Below are 13726 nucleotides of genomic sequence, written 5' to 3'. Positions count from 1 at the left end.
TGAAAGGAGTGGGTTTTGTAGAAGGGAAAGTACCGGGCGTGTTGAAAGGAGTGGGTTTTGTAGAAAGGAAAGTACCGGGCGAGTTGAAAGGAGTGGGTTTTGTCGAAGGGAAAGTACCGGGCTGTGGAAAGGAGTGAGTTTTGTAGAAGGGAAAGTACCGGGCGTGTTGAAAGGAGTGAGTTTTGTAGAAAGGAAAGTACCGGGCGAGTTGAAAGGAGTGGGTTTTGTCGAAGGGAAAGTACCGGGCGTGTTGAAAGGAGTGGGTTTTGTAGAAGGGAAAGTACCGGGCGTGTTGAAAGGAGTGGGTTTTGTAGAAGGGAAAGTACCGGGCGTGTTGAAAGGAGTGGGTTTTGTAGAAGGGAAAGTACCGGGCGAGTTGAAAGGAGTGGGTTTTGTCGAAGGGAAAGTACCGGGCATGTTGAAAGGAGTGGGTTTTGTAGAAGGGAAAGTACCGGGCGTGTTGAAAGGAGTGGGTTTTGTAGAAGGGAAAGTACCGGGCGTGTTGAAAGGAGTGGGTTTTGTAGAAGGGAAAGTACCGGGCGTGTTGAAAGGAGTGGGTTTTGTAGAAGGGAAAGTACCGGGCGTGTTGAAAGGAGTGGGTTTTGTAGAAGGGAAAGTACCGGGCGTGTTGAAAGGAGTGGGTTTTGTAGAAGGGAAAGTACCGGGCGTGTTGAAAGGAGTGGGTTTTGTCGAAGGGAAAGTACCGGGCGTGTTGAAAGGAGTGGGTTTTGTAGAAGGGAAAGTACCGGGCGTGTTGAAAGGAGTGGGTTTTGTAGAAGGGAAAGTACCGGGCGTGTTGAAAGGAGTGAGTTTTGTAGAAGGGAAAGTACCGGGCGTGTTGAAAGGAGTGGGTTTTGTAGAAGGGAAAGTACCGGGCGTGTTGAAAGGAGTGGGTTTTGTAGAAGGGAAAGTACCGGGCGTGTTGAAAGGAGTGGGTTTTGTAGAAGGGAAAGTACCGGGCATGTTGAAAGGAGTGAGTTTTGTAGAAGGGAAAGTACCGGGCGTGTTGAAAGGAGTGGGTTTTGTAGAAGGGAAAGTACCGGGCGTGTTGAAAGGAGTGGGTTTTGTCGAAGGGAAAGTACCGGGCGTGTTGAAAGGAGTGGGTTTTGTCGAAGGGAAAGTACCGGGCGTGTTGAAAGGAGTGGGTTTTGTAGAAAGGAAAGTACCGGGCGAGTTGAAAGGAGTGGGTTTTGTCGAAGGGAAAGTACCGGGCTGTGGAAAGGAGTGAGTTTTGTAGAAGGGAAAGTACCGGGCGTGTTGAAAGGAGTGAGTTTTGTAGAAAGGAAAGTACCGGGCGAGTTGAAAGGAGTGGGTTTTGTCGAAGGGAAAGTACCGGGCGTGTTGAAAGGAGTGGGTTTTGTAGAAGGGAAAGTACCGGGCGTGTTGAAAGGAGTGGGTTTTGTAGAAGGGAAAGTACCGGGCGTGTTGAAAGGAGTGGGTTTTGTAGAAGGGAAAGTACCGGGCGAGTTGAAAGGAGTGGGTTTTGTAGAAGGGAAAGTACCGGGCGTGTTGAAAGGAGTGGGTTTTGTAGAAGGGAAAGTACCGGGCGTGTTGAAAGGAGTGGGTTTTGTAGAAGGGAAAGTACCGGGCGTGTTGAAAGGAGTGGGTTTTGTAGAAGGGAAAGTACCGGGCGTGTTGAAAGGAGTGGGTTTTGTAGAAGGGAAAGTACCGGGCGTGTTGAAAGGAGTGGGTTTTGTCGAAGGGAAAGTACCGGGCGTGTTGAAAGGAGTGGGTTTTGTAGAAGGGAAAGTACCGGGCGTGTTGAAAGGAGTGGGTTTTGTAGAAGGGAAAGTACCGGGCGTGTTGAAAGGAGTGAGTTTTGTAGAAGGGAAAGTACCGGGCGTGTTGAAAGGAGTGGGTTTTGTAGAAGGGAAAGTACCGGGCGTGTTGAAAGGAGTGGGTTTTGTAGAAGGGAAAGTACCGGGCGTGTTGAAAGGAGTGGGTTTTGTAGAAGGGAAAGTACCGGGCGTGTTGAAAGGAGTGGGTTTTGTAGAAGGGAAAGTACCGGGCGAGTTGAAAGGAGTGGGTTTTGTAGAAGGGAAAGTACCGGGCGTGTGGAAAGGAGTGAGTTTTGTAGAAGGGAAAGTACCGGGCGTGTTGAAAGGAGTGAGTTTTGTAGAAGGGAAAGTACCGGGCGTGTTGAAAGGAGTGAGTTTTGTAGAAGGGAAAGTACCGGGCGTGTTGAAAGGAGTGAGTTTTGTAGAAGGGAAAGTACCGGGCGTGTTGAAAGGAGTGGGTTTTGTAGAAGGGAAAGTACCGGGCGTGTTGAAAGGAGTGGGTTTTGTAGAAGGGAAAGTACCGGGCGTGTTGAAAGGAGTGGGTTTTGTAGAAGGGAAAATACCGGGCGTGTTGAAAGGAGTGGGTTTTGTCGAAGGGAAAGTACCGGGCGTGTTGAAAGGAGTGGGTTTTGTAGAAGGGAAAGTACCGGGCGTGTTGAAAGGAGTGGGTTTTGTAGAAGGGAAAGTACCGGGCGTGTTGAAAGGAGTGGGTTTTGTAGAAGGGAAAATACCGGGCGTGTTGAAAGGAGTGGGTTTTGTCGAAGGGAAAGTACCGGGCGTGTTGAAAGGAGTGGGTGTATTGAAAGCGGTTAGACAGTTTATTGAGCAGTGTGTTTCTTACCAGGCAACTACCGTACATTGAGCTACCATACCGCGAGAGTTTGGACTTCTGTTTTTAAGTCAGAGTCTGAGTCGTATTTCACTGTTAGTTTTATATATTAGTTTTATAATTATAATTTAGTTTTATAATTGTAGAGTTTCAGTTATAAAACAGATTATTGTTTGTTTTTGATTAAAAGTATTGACAATGGGTGTCCTGTTGTGTCATGCGTTGTATCACTGGAGTGATGAATGAGCAGATGATGATGTGCAAGTAGAGATACTGGTGTGCAAAAGAGCAGAAAAGTAAATAAAATAAAAACAGTATGGGGATGAGGTAGGTAGATTGGATGGGCTATTTACAGATGGACTATGTACAGCTAGTTAGCTGCTCAGATAGTTGATGTTTAAAGTTGGTGAGGGAAATAAAAGTCTACAACTTCAGCGATTTTTGCAATCGTTCCAGTCACTGGCAGCAGAGAACTATGACAAAACAACCAACAAAAATGGGTCACAACTCCTGCAGCTCTGTCGCACGCTGGTCTGTACATAGTCAATGGTAGGCTTCGAGGAGACTCCTATGGTAGGTACACCTACAGCTCATCTCTTGGCAGTAGTACTGTAGATGACTTTATCACTAACCTCAACCCAGAGTCTCTCAGAGCATTCAGTCAGCCCACTAACACCCCTATCAGATTTCCTTTGTGAAAACAATGTACTGAGCAAATGTCAAATTGGCTTTTTACCAAATGAACGTACAAGAGACCACGTATTCACCCTGCACACTCTAATTGACAAACAAACAAACCAAAACAAAGGCGAAGTCTTCTCATTTTGTTGACTTCAAAAAAGCTTTTGACTCAATTTGGTATGAGGATCTGCTAGACAAACTGATGGAAAGTGGTGTTGGGGAAAAAATATATAGCATTAGACCTGTCAGGCCTCACCCTACTAGAATCTGAAGTCAAATGTCTACTGTTTACTGATGATCTGGTGCTTCTGTCCCCAACCAAGGAGGGCCTACAGCAGCACCTAGATCTTCTGCACAGATTCTGTCAGACCTGGGCCCTGACAGTAAATCTCAGTAAAACAAAAATAATGGTGTTCCAAAAAAGGTCCAGTCGCCAGGACCACAAATACAAATTCCATCTAGGCACCTTTGCCCTAGACCACACAAAAAAACTATACATACCTCGGCCTAAACATCAGTGCCACAGGTAACTTCCACAAAGCTGTGAACGATCTGAGAGACAAGGGAAGAAGGGCCTTCTATTTAACTAGGCAAGTCAGTTAAGAACAAATTCTTATTTACAATGACGGCCTTGGAACAGTGCTTTGTTCAGGAGCAGAACGACAGATTTTTACTTGGAGATTTGATCTAGCAACCTTTTGGTTACTGGCCCAACACTTTAACCACTAGGCTACCTGCCGCCCAGAATAATCTATGCCATCAAAAGGAACATAAAATTTGACATACCAATTAGGATCTTGCTAAAAATACTTAAATCAGTTGCCGTTTATGGTTGTGAGGTCTGGGGTCCGTTCACCAACCAAGAATTCACAAAATGGGACAAACACCAAATTGAGAGACTGAATGCAGAATTATGCAAAAATATCCTCCATGTACAACATAAAACACCAAATAATGCATGCAGAGCAGAATGAGGCCGATACCCGATAATTATCAAAATATAGAAAAGAGACATTATATTCTATAAGCACCTAAAAGGAAGTGATTCCCAAACCTTCCATAACAAAGCCATCACCTACAGAGAGATGAACCTGGAGGAGAGTCCCCTAAGCACGCTGGTCCTGGGACTCTGTTCACAAACACAAACAGACCCCACAGAGCCCCAGGACAGCAACACAATTAGACCCAACCAAATCATGAGAAAACAAAAAGATAATTACTTGACACATTGGAAAGAATTAACAAAAAAACAGAGCAAACTAGAATGCTATTTGGCCCTAAACAGAGAGTACACAGTGGCAGAATACCTGACCACTGTGACTGACCCAAAATTAAGGAAAGCTTTGACTAGGCCACTGTAGGCAGACCTGGCTCTCAAAAGAAGACAGGCTATGTGCACACTGCCCACAAAATGAGGTGGAAACTGAGTTGCACTTCCTAACCTCCTGCCAAATGTGTGACCATATTTAGAGACACATATTTCCCTCAGATTACACAGACCCACAAAGAATTTGAAGAAAAAAACACATTTTGTAAAACGTATCACGTTTCAGGAGAAGACCCAAAACTCCAATATCTATTGGGTGAAATAACACAGTGTGCAATCACAGCAGCAAGATTTGTAACCTGTTGCCACAAGAACTTATGTGAGTGTTCAATTTTATTATCTATTTCACTTGCTTTGGCAATGTAAACATATGTTTCCCATGCCAATAAAGCCCCCCTTCAATTGGATTTTAATTACGTGGTTATCAAAACGTCACACCAGGGTACGCCAGGGTAAGCCGACATGAAACACAGACCTTACATGAAGTAGTTCGAAAATTCCAGACGCAAAAATGAATGGTGGAAAAAACGACTGGAACCATTACCGGGTTTTAACGCTAGGTTTTATGGGTATTATGACGTGTACACTGTCCACAGTTTAACAGTGGTTGGCATCCAATATGTTGCATTACCGCCCCCAACTGGCATATAACATAAATCCATTTAACTTTGTGATACAAAAGGGGAAAAGGAAAAACTTAACTAAACAAAAAACAAATACTAAAAAATACCCAACTAACCCTCATTAAAAACCAACTATCCCATTCCACTACTTTGACCCTATCTGCTCCTGCACCATGCCAACGCCCTGGGAGGACAGGACACCACCACTCAACACACCCTGTCACTCTTCCAACAGGACAACGACCCTAAGCACACAACCAAGACAACGCAGGAGTGGCTTCGGGACAAGTCTCTGAATGTCTTTGAGTGGCCCAGCCAGAGCCCGGACTTGAACCCGATCGAACATCTCTGGAGAGACCTGAAAATAGCTGTGCAGCGACGCTCCATATCCAACCTGAGGGAGCTTGAGAGGATCTGCAGGGAAGAATGGGAGAAACTCCCCAAATACAGGTGTGCCAAGCTTGTAGCGTCATACCCAAGAAGACTCAAGGCTGTAATCGTTACAAAAGGTGCTTCAACAAAGTACTGAGTAAAGAGTCTGAATACTTATGTAAATGTTATAGATTTTTTTTTTTTTTTTACATTTGCAAAAAAATCCAAAAAATAGTTTTTGCTTTGTCTTTATGGGGTATTGTGATGTCATTATGGGGTATTGTGATGTCTTTATGGGGTATTGTGATGTCTTTATGGGGTATTGTGATGTCTTTATGGGGTATTGTGATGTCATTATGGGGTATTGTGATGTCATTATGGGGTATTGTGATGTCTTTATGGGGTACTGTGTGTAGATTGATGAGGGGGAAAAAAACATTTCATCCATTTTAGAATGATGCTGTAACGTAACAAAATGTGGACAAGGTCAAGGGGTCTAAATACTTTCAGAATGCACTGTACATCACTCGCTGGCCTCTGTACTGGTATAGATCTACTACTCACATGGATCCAATGTTTGTCTATGGAGATTGCATGGCTGTGTGCTCGATTTTATACACCTTTCAGCAACGGGTGTGGCTGTAATAGCCGGATCCACTAATTTGAAGGGGTGTCCACATTTGTATATATAGTGTATCACTTGTTGGCCTATCCCTCTGTGCTGGCACAGATCTACTACTCACAGGGATGCTCTCAGGATGCCTCACCCTTGACCCCATCCTCCTCTACCTTCTTCACTGCCTCAGCATATGACACCTTCTGCACTACTCTTGACTCTAGCCACCTCAACCTGCCTCTCTCTCTCCGGACACTTCCAATCCCCAGCAACATGGGCAACGTTACTGTTGACATGACACACACAACGTTATCCACTGAAACGACACAATCCTCTATCCCAATGCCCTCCTGCACACTTCCCACATCTTGGAATCTCCGTCCTACACACTGCTATGACACGACTATAATCGTTGCACCTGAAACAGGGCAGTGGATTCGGCACAAAAGCTCCAACAGGATAACTGATATATCCTAACATGACACTGTCTGGTAGAGACTCTGACTCAAAAGGCCTGATAGTGACTCCTCTGTTTCATCACGCTCACCACCACGTCTGCGTCACACCAAACGACAGGCATCACAAACACCAGGAATCTTCAACTTCAATTGCTCCACCTCCACACTGAACACTACCCCAGAAAGCACTGCTTCCAATGGTACCCGCTCCCTCTGGTCAGAAGAAACATAAAACAAATATCAGAAGTCCACTACAGCTTACCTAGGTTACCTTCACTGATATAACTGCACCCAACTCCTTTCTCGCTCCTGTCAGGTTTTGGCCAGGACTATTCAGGTTTTGGCCAGGACTATTCAGGTTTTGGCCAGGACTATTCAGGTTTTGGCCAGGACTATTCAGGTTTTGGCCAGGACTATTCAGGTTTTGGCCAGGACTATTCAGGTTTTGGTCAGGACTATTCAGGTTTTGGCCAGGACTATTCAGGTTTTGGCCAGGACTATTCAGGTTTTGGCCAGGACTATTCAGGTTTTGGCCAGGACTATTCAGGTTTTGGTCACTAGATGCCCCCATTGCGCCTTTTTGAACCTTTTGTTTTTCCCTTGTTCTAGTTATTGTTTTCACCTGTGCCTCATTTCCTTGTAGGTATTTAAACCCTTAGTGTTCCTCAGTTCTTTGCGCTGTGTTTGTATGTTAGCACCCAGCCCCAGCCATGCTGTGACCATTGGTGTCTCTAGTTGGATTTTCCTGAGGTACTCTGGTTTTGTTCTTGTTAATTTTTGATTATTCTTTTGAGGTTTATTTTTTCCCTGCTGTTCTTATCACTTTGTGGATTTTCTTTGTTTCTTGGAGGATATTCATTTTTTCCTCTTGGCTTTACTTTTGACGTTGTGGATTTTTATTTTTGCCTGAAGATCTTTTTCCTTTATTAAACCACCGTCTCTAGTACTGCTGTGTCTGCCTCATCTTCTGGGTTCTGCCGACTAATAGTGACTGTTTCTCACACCGGGTCCTGACAGCTCCGCCTGAAACCACGAAGGGATCCGCCAAAAGGCTAGGATCCACTTTCTCCAAAAATATCACTCCTCGTGGACCAGATTCTTCTCATGTCCATTGAGGCTCGGGTGCCGAGTTCTTCACCACACCTTCCACCTTATTTAACTCGTCCTCATTCACTTCCATTTCACGTCCAGAACTCGTTCTGGCTCACGGCTCATTCTGTTTACACTTGACACCAATCTCCTCCAGGTCTCACTCTATTTGCACTTGACACCAATCTCCTCCAGGTCTCACTCTGTTTGCACTTGACACCAATCTCCTCCAGGCCACACTCTGTTTACACTTGACACCAATCTCCTCCAGGCCACACTCTGTTTACACTTGACACCAATCTCCTCCGGGTGTCACTCTGTTTACACTTGACACCAATCTCCTCCAGGTCTCACTCTGTTTGCACTTGACACCAATCTCCTCCAGGTGTCACTCTGTTTGCACTTGACACCAATCTCCTCCAGGCCACACTCTGTTTGCACTTGACACCAATCTCCTCCAGGCCACACTCTGTTTGCACTTGACACCAATCTCCTCCAGGTCTCACTCTGTTTGCACTTGACACCAATCTCCTCCAGATCTCACTCTGTTTGCACTTGACACCAATCTTCTTCAACACCCCATCTCCATTTGTATCTCCGTCTTCCTCAGCTTTCTCACTCTCCATACCTCCCTCTATAGTTGAGTTCAGCCACTGTGCTTTGACTGCCATCTTGTGGCCAGTAGAAGACATGACATGCAGCAACATTCTGGTAAAGCTACAGTATAAATGGCATAACGGTTCACTTTACCATGGTCACATGGTTAGGACTCCAGAGCCGTTTCCACTAGATGGCACAGCCACAAAGTCAAAATTGGCTATTGTAAAAATTAATAAAGTTAGGTTAGGATTAGGCATACGATTTGCAGTGTGGTTAGGGTTAGGTTTAAAATCCGATTTTAATTAGAGAAATTGTAGAAATAGGCAGGATTTATGACTTTGTTGCTGTGAGTGAATGGTTGAATATGTGTAAAACACAGTGGGGGCAGATGCATAAATAATAGCCCTGTACGTAATTAACAAGGGATAATTGATCCTCCACTGATAATTGAGTGAATGGATTTGAATAACTATTATGAAAACAAATCTATAATTGCACTGGACACGTTTTTTATTATATCACTGAGTGATTTTATATCCTGTTGGTCTGCTGCTGTCTGGTTTGTGCCACACGCACACTGTTGTCTGAGTTGTGCAAGACAGGTCTAATGGGCTTTGGTTGGGCATGTGACTATGGTAGAACACCAACTTTGTTGGGATGGGATTTAATGAGTCCCCCCTAGGGCCATATTGGTGTTTGTGAAGGTTTATTTGAAACACACTCAGAGAGAGAGAGAGAAAGAGAGAGAGAGAGAGAGACAGAGGGAGAGAGAGAGAGACAGAGGGAGAGAGAGACAGAGAGAGAGAGAGACAGAGGGAGAGAGAGACAGAGAGAGAGAGACAGAGGGAGAGAGAGAGAGAGGGAGAGAGAGAGAGAGAGAGGGAGAGAGAGACAGAGAGAGAGAGACAGAGGGAGAGAGAGAGAGAGGGAGAGAGAGAGAGGGTAGATAAGCGGTTTGTGTGGGTTGATAGGGTATGTAAGCCAAAACCAGAGGTGTGTTCTGTTCCGTTCCAACAAAGCCAGAGGACACATTCCAAACATTGCAGCTAGAAATATAACGAATAGAGCTGACAGGATTCCTTATTCTACCTGATTGACAGTCTGATCTGTCTACTCAACACATATTTTCATTTCTCAGACCCCAGAATAACAAAAACAGCCCATCGTCTCACCACACCCAGGGGCTAGTCTGGACATGTCACTGCAATCCTGTCTGTCTCTTTGACCCAGGGATGATTCATATTAGATAACCTGGTAAAACCAGAAAGGTGAGTACAGCTTTCAGTCTGGTTTAAACAGGGTATAGATACCACAGCACAGTAAATCACGTTTCCACCACAGACACGTTTAAATACAGCACTGCTTTGAGTTTGTTTTGACTGGATTTATCAGAATAAAACATGTCTGATTGAACTTTGATTCAATCTCTTGACAGTTTTACAGTCAGAATTTGAATTTAAAAAAATTAAAAAACACAATGTCCACATAAAGCCACACACACACACACACACACACACGATTACGCAGCTAGTGTGTGTGTGGCTGGATGGACATTGTTATTACTTCAACTGGAAAACCCTTGTTTCCCTGATTTAATGAGTAACTATACACCGTAGCCTCTCCTGGGGGTATATGGATATTTAATTGGCCAATTCTATATTTTATATGAATCGTAGTTTCGGTAGAGGAGCCAGAGATGTTATAGGTCTATAGTAAACGGCGCCCTGCACTCAGTCAAGAACTAAGATCCCGAAAGATAGTGTCTTAGGAAAAGTACAGTATAACTTTTAACAGACACTGGCAGTGGTGGTGGTGGTGATGTATTTAGGCTACACCATTCAGTCACAGAGGAGAAAAATATGTTCACGTTCAAATGAATAGTGGGTTTGGTTTAAAGTCCCCCCCTTCTCGCTTTCTCACTGTTGTTGATGGGGACGGTAACGTAATGTATTTTCTATGAGTCTATAGCCGCATTCAAAACAACTGGGAACTTGGGAAAGAAATGGGCCAGTGTGGGGGCCTGGAGGAGAGAAATGGGCCAGTTTGGGGGCCTGGAGGAAAGAAATGGGCCAGTGTGGGGGGCCTGGAGGAAAGAAATGGGCCAGTGTGGGGGCCTGGAGGAAAGAAATGGGCCAGTGTGGGGGGCCTGAAGGAGAGAAATGGGCCAGTGTGAGGGCCTGAAGGAAAGAAATGGGCCAGTGTGGGGGGCCTGAAGGAGAGAAATGGGCCAGTGTGGGGGCCTGAAGGAAAGAAATGGGCCAGTGTGGGGGCCTGAAGGAGAGAAATGGGCCAGTGTGGGGGGCCTGGAGGAAAGAAATGGGCCAGTGTGGGGGCCTGAAGGAGAGAAATGGGCCAGTGTGGGGGGCCTGAAGGAAAGAAATGGGCCAGTGTGGGGGCCTGGAGGAAAGAAATGGGCCAGTGTGGGGGCCTGGAGGAAAGAAATGGGCCAGTGTGGGGGCCTGAAAGAGAGAAATGGGCCAGTGTGGGGGGCCTGGAGGAAAGAAATGGGCCAGTAAGGGGGCCTGGAGGAAAGAAATGGGCCAGTGTGGGGGGGCTGGAGGAAAGAAATGGGCCAGTGTGGGGGGGCTGGAGGAAAGAAATGGGCCAGTGTGGGGGGGCTGGAGGAAAGAAATGGGCCAGTGTGGGGGCCTGGAGGAAAGAAATGGGCCAGTGTGGGGGGGCTGGAGGAAAGAAATGGGCCAGTGTGGGGGGGCTGGAGGAAAGAAATGGGCCAGTGTGGGGGCCTGGAGGAAAGAAATGGGCCAGTGTGGGGGGGCTGGAGGAAAGAAATGGGCCAGTAAGGGGGCCTGGAGGAAAGAAATGGGACAGTGTGGGGGGCCTGGAGGAGAGAAATGGGCCAGTGTGGGGGGCCTGGAGGAAAGAAATGGGCCAGTGTGGGGGCCTGGAGGAAAGAAACGGGACAGTGTGGGGGGCCTGGAGGAGAGAAATGGGCCAGTGTGGGGGCCTGGAGGAGATGGGCCAGTATGGGGGGCCTTAAGGAAAGAAATGGGCCAGTATGGGGGGGCTTAAGAGAAAAAAACGGTCCTGTTTGAAATACCAGGGCCGATTTCTGGTCCCAGTCCGCCCCTGAGAGCTGGACCCGGTTTCCCAAAAGCATCTTAAGGCTAAGTTAATCTTAGAACCACATATAATGCTAAACGAGGTTGGAGTATTGTTATAGAAATTCAATTAAAGACAATAATTTGACACATAAAAGTAAAAATCTGTTGAAATCGTACTGTGTATGTACAGACTTCAGGATTGCAATGGTGGCATAGCCTGCTTATGTTGCAATGTATATACTGTTACACTTACCTATAGATCTTGGGTCCATTAAATGGTATGCCCCAAAAGCAATATTGAAATGTGCGATTTCAAAATATTTATTTAGTAAAATTAACTAATCATTGTCTTTTGTTGAATTTATTTAACAACATTTTCAACCTTGCTTATCTAGTCCAATTGTGGCATGATTCCACTATTTTCATCAGTTTCAACGGGGGACTTTTATTTTGATGGCAACCCGCCGACTCCACTATTCTGGTCACGCTAATGTTGTTCATGACACACGTGTAGAGCAGGGGGACATACTGAACTGAGAGGCAGAGTGTGTCGGAATCTGGACATTTTCGACGGAGCGTCAAAAAGCCATCAGCCGACAGCTAGACGTTTGGTTCTGGGAAAAGGAGAACGTTTCAGCGGTCGGGGGGAAAAGAACGGGTGTCGTATTTCGCTCGTGTAAGTGTATTTATGTTGCTCTGTGTGTGTCCGATTTTATCGTGTTGGTTTTCTGCTAAGGGCAAATTCTCTGAATCATATCCATACACATGGCGGTAGAGCGTACTGGGCGATGCCTTCCATAACGCGGGACAAAAACAGGCCTGGTAAGTGTCAACATTCGCAACAACAACAAAAAATCATACCATTATTGGGCACAATGTTGCCCATTTAGCCTAAACTAGGCTACTCCAGAATACACGGAACGAAACAATTGATACATTGGTAGAAACGACATTGTTGCGACCAGGGTGAGTTATGTTGGCTATAATAGAGCCACTAGCCCTAATGATAATTAAGTCTAGTCGGTAAATGGCTATAACACGTGTTTGGTTGTCATAGTCTACTAGTCTCATTCCCGCGGCTCTCTTTTTCTCAGCCGGATGGATATAGGCTGCTGCCTGCTACTGTTATGCTTTAGGCTACTAATATCCTATTTTCTGAACTAGCTTTATTAAACAATACACAAATGGCGACCGGGGACATTTGAAGTTGCCTTTTCATTGACTGGTCCGGTACGTGACGCTCACTGTTGTGCAAGTAGCCATGATTTCCAGAGTGGAGGTGATCTGTTGTCGAAATTAGCTTTCAGCGTTTATGTGGCGATGCTCTTTCGACGGTCGACCGGACCTGCGCACCCCGGTGTGGCGATAGTCTAGTGTTTCTCAAACTCGGTCCCCAGGAACCCAAAACTATATGCACCTTTTGGTTCTCTACACAGCTGATTCACATGATCTAAGCTTGATAGTTGATTAGCTGACATTGCTCGTCCATATATTTATATATTCTTAATTCCATTACTTTACTTAGATTTGTGTGTATTGTGTATATGTTGTGAAAATGTTAGATATTACATTTAGATATTTGAAAATGGTAGATATTTACTGCACTGTCGGAGGTAGAAACACAAGCATTTCGCTACACCCGCAATAACATCTACTAAGTGCATGTATGTGACCGATACATTTTTTATTTAGATTTGAATCAGCTGTGTAGTGCTAGGACAACCTAAACGTGCACCCCCTCGGGGTCCCGAGGACCGAGTTTGGGAAACGCTGAGATAGCCTATCTCCAAATGTGGTTGATGCATGTGTATGCCTCAAATCACTGCCACCAGCTGGCCTGTCTCTCTGCCTGTGCCATCATTTGACGGCACCGCCGCGAGGTACAGACCTTGTCACTGGATCTCTGTCTCTGCAGGGCCACTACGGTCCTTATTGTATATTCTATTGTACAGACTACTTCCCCTACGGTCGCTCTCTTTTATAATTCACCCATGATTGAGTGGTTATTATCAGCCTTTGTGTGCAGCTGGGGTGGCAGGTAGGTAGCCTAGTGGTTAGAGCGTTGGGCCAGTAACCGAAAGGTTGCAGGATCGAATCCCAGAGCTGACAAGGTAAAACAAAGTCTGTCGTTCTGCCCCCTGAACAAGGCAGTTCTCTCCCCACTGCTCCCCGGTAGGCCGTCATTGTAAATAAGAATTTGTTCTTAACTGACTTGGCTAGTTAAATTTTAATGATCTGAGAGTTAAGGAGTTAATGGATAGAGATCCAATATGTTTCCCATGCCAATAAAG

At 45.6% G+C, this 13726-nt stretch overlaps 1 protein-coding gene across 3 annotated transcripts in view; it reads left to right on the top strand.

The window, feature by feature from the left end:
• The first annotated feature begins 11959 nt into the window (after window positions 1-11959).
• slc20a2 (solute carrier family 20 member 2) overlaps window positions 11960-13726 on the top strand; it is a 91557-nt gene continuing 89790 nt past the window's right edge. For 2 of the 3 annotated variants that reach the window (XM_039013842.1, XM_039013844.1), the window contains exon 1: window positions 11960-12111. The gene's annotated coding sequence lies outside the window, so the exon portion shown is untranslated. Of the gene's footprint in view, window positions 12112-12136; window positions 12258-13726 lie in introns of those variants that run through there. The other variant, XM_039013843.1, reaches the window with a different exon arrangement.

This window comes from Salvelinus namaycush, chromosome 18 (genome assembly GCF_016432855.1).
Source record: "Salvelinus namaycush isolate Seneca chromosome 18, SaNama_1.0, whole genome shotgun sequence".
NCBI classification, from domain to species: Eukaryota; Metazoa; Chordata; class Actinopteri; order Salmoniformes; family Salmonidae; genus Salvelinus; species Salvelinus namaycush.
The sequence above is the reverse complement of the archived record's forward strand: the minus strand, read 5'-3'. Positions and strand labels throughout refer to the sequence as shown.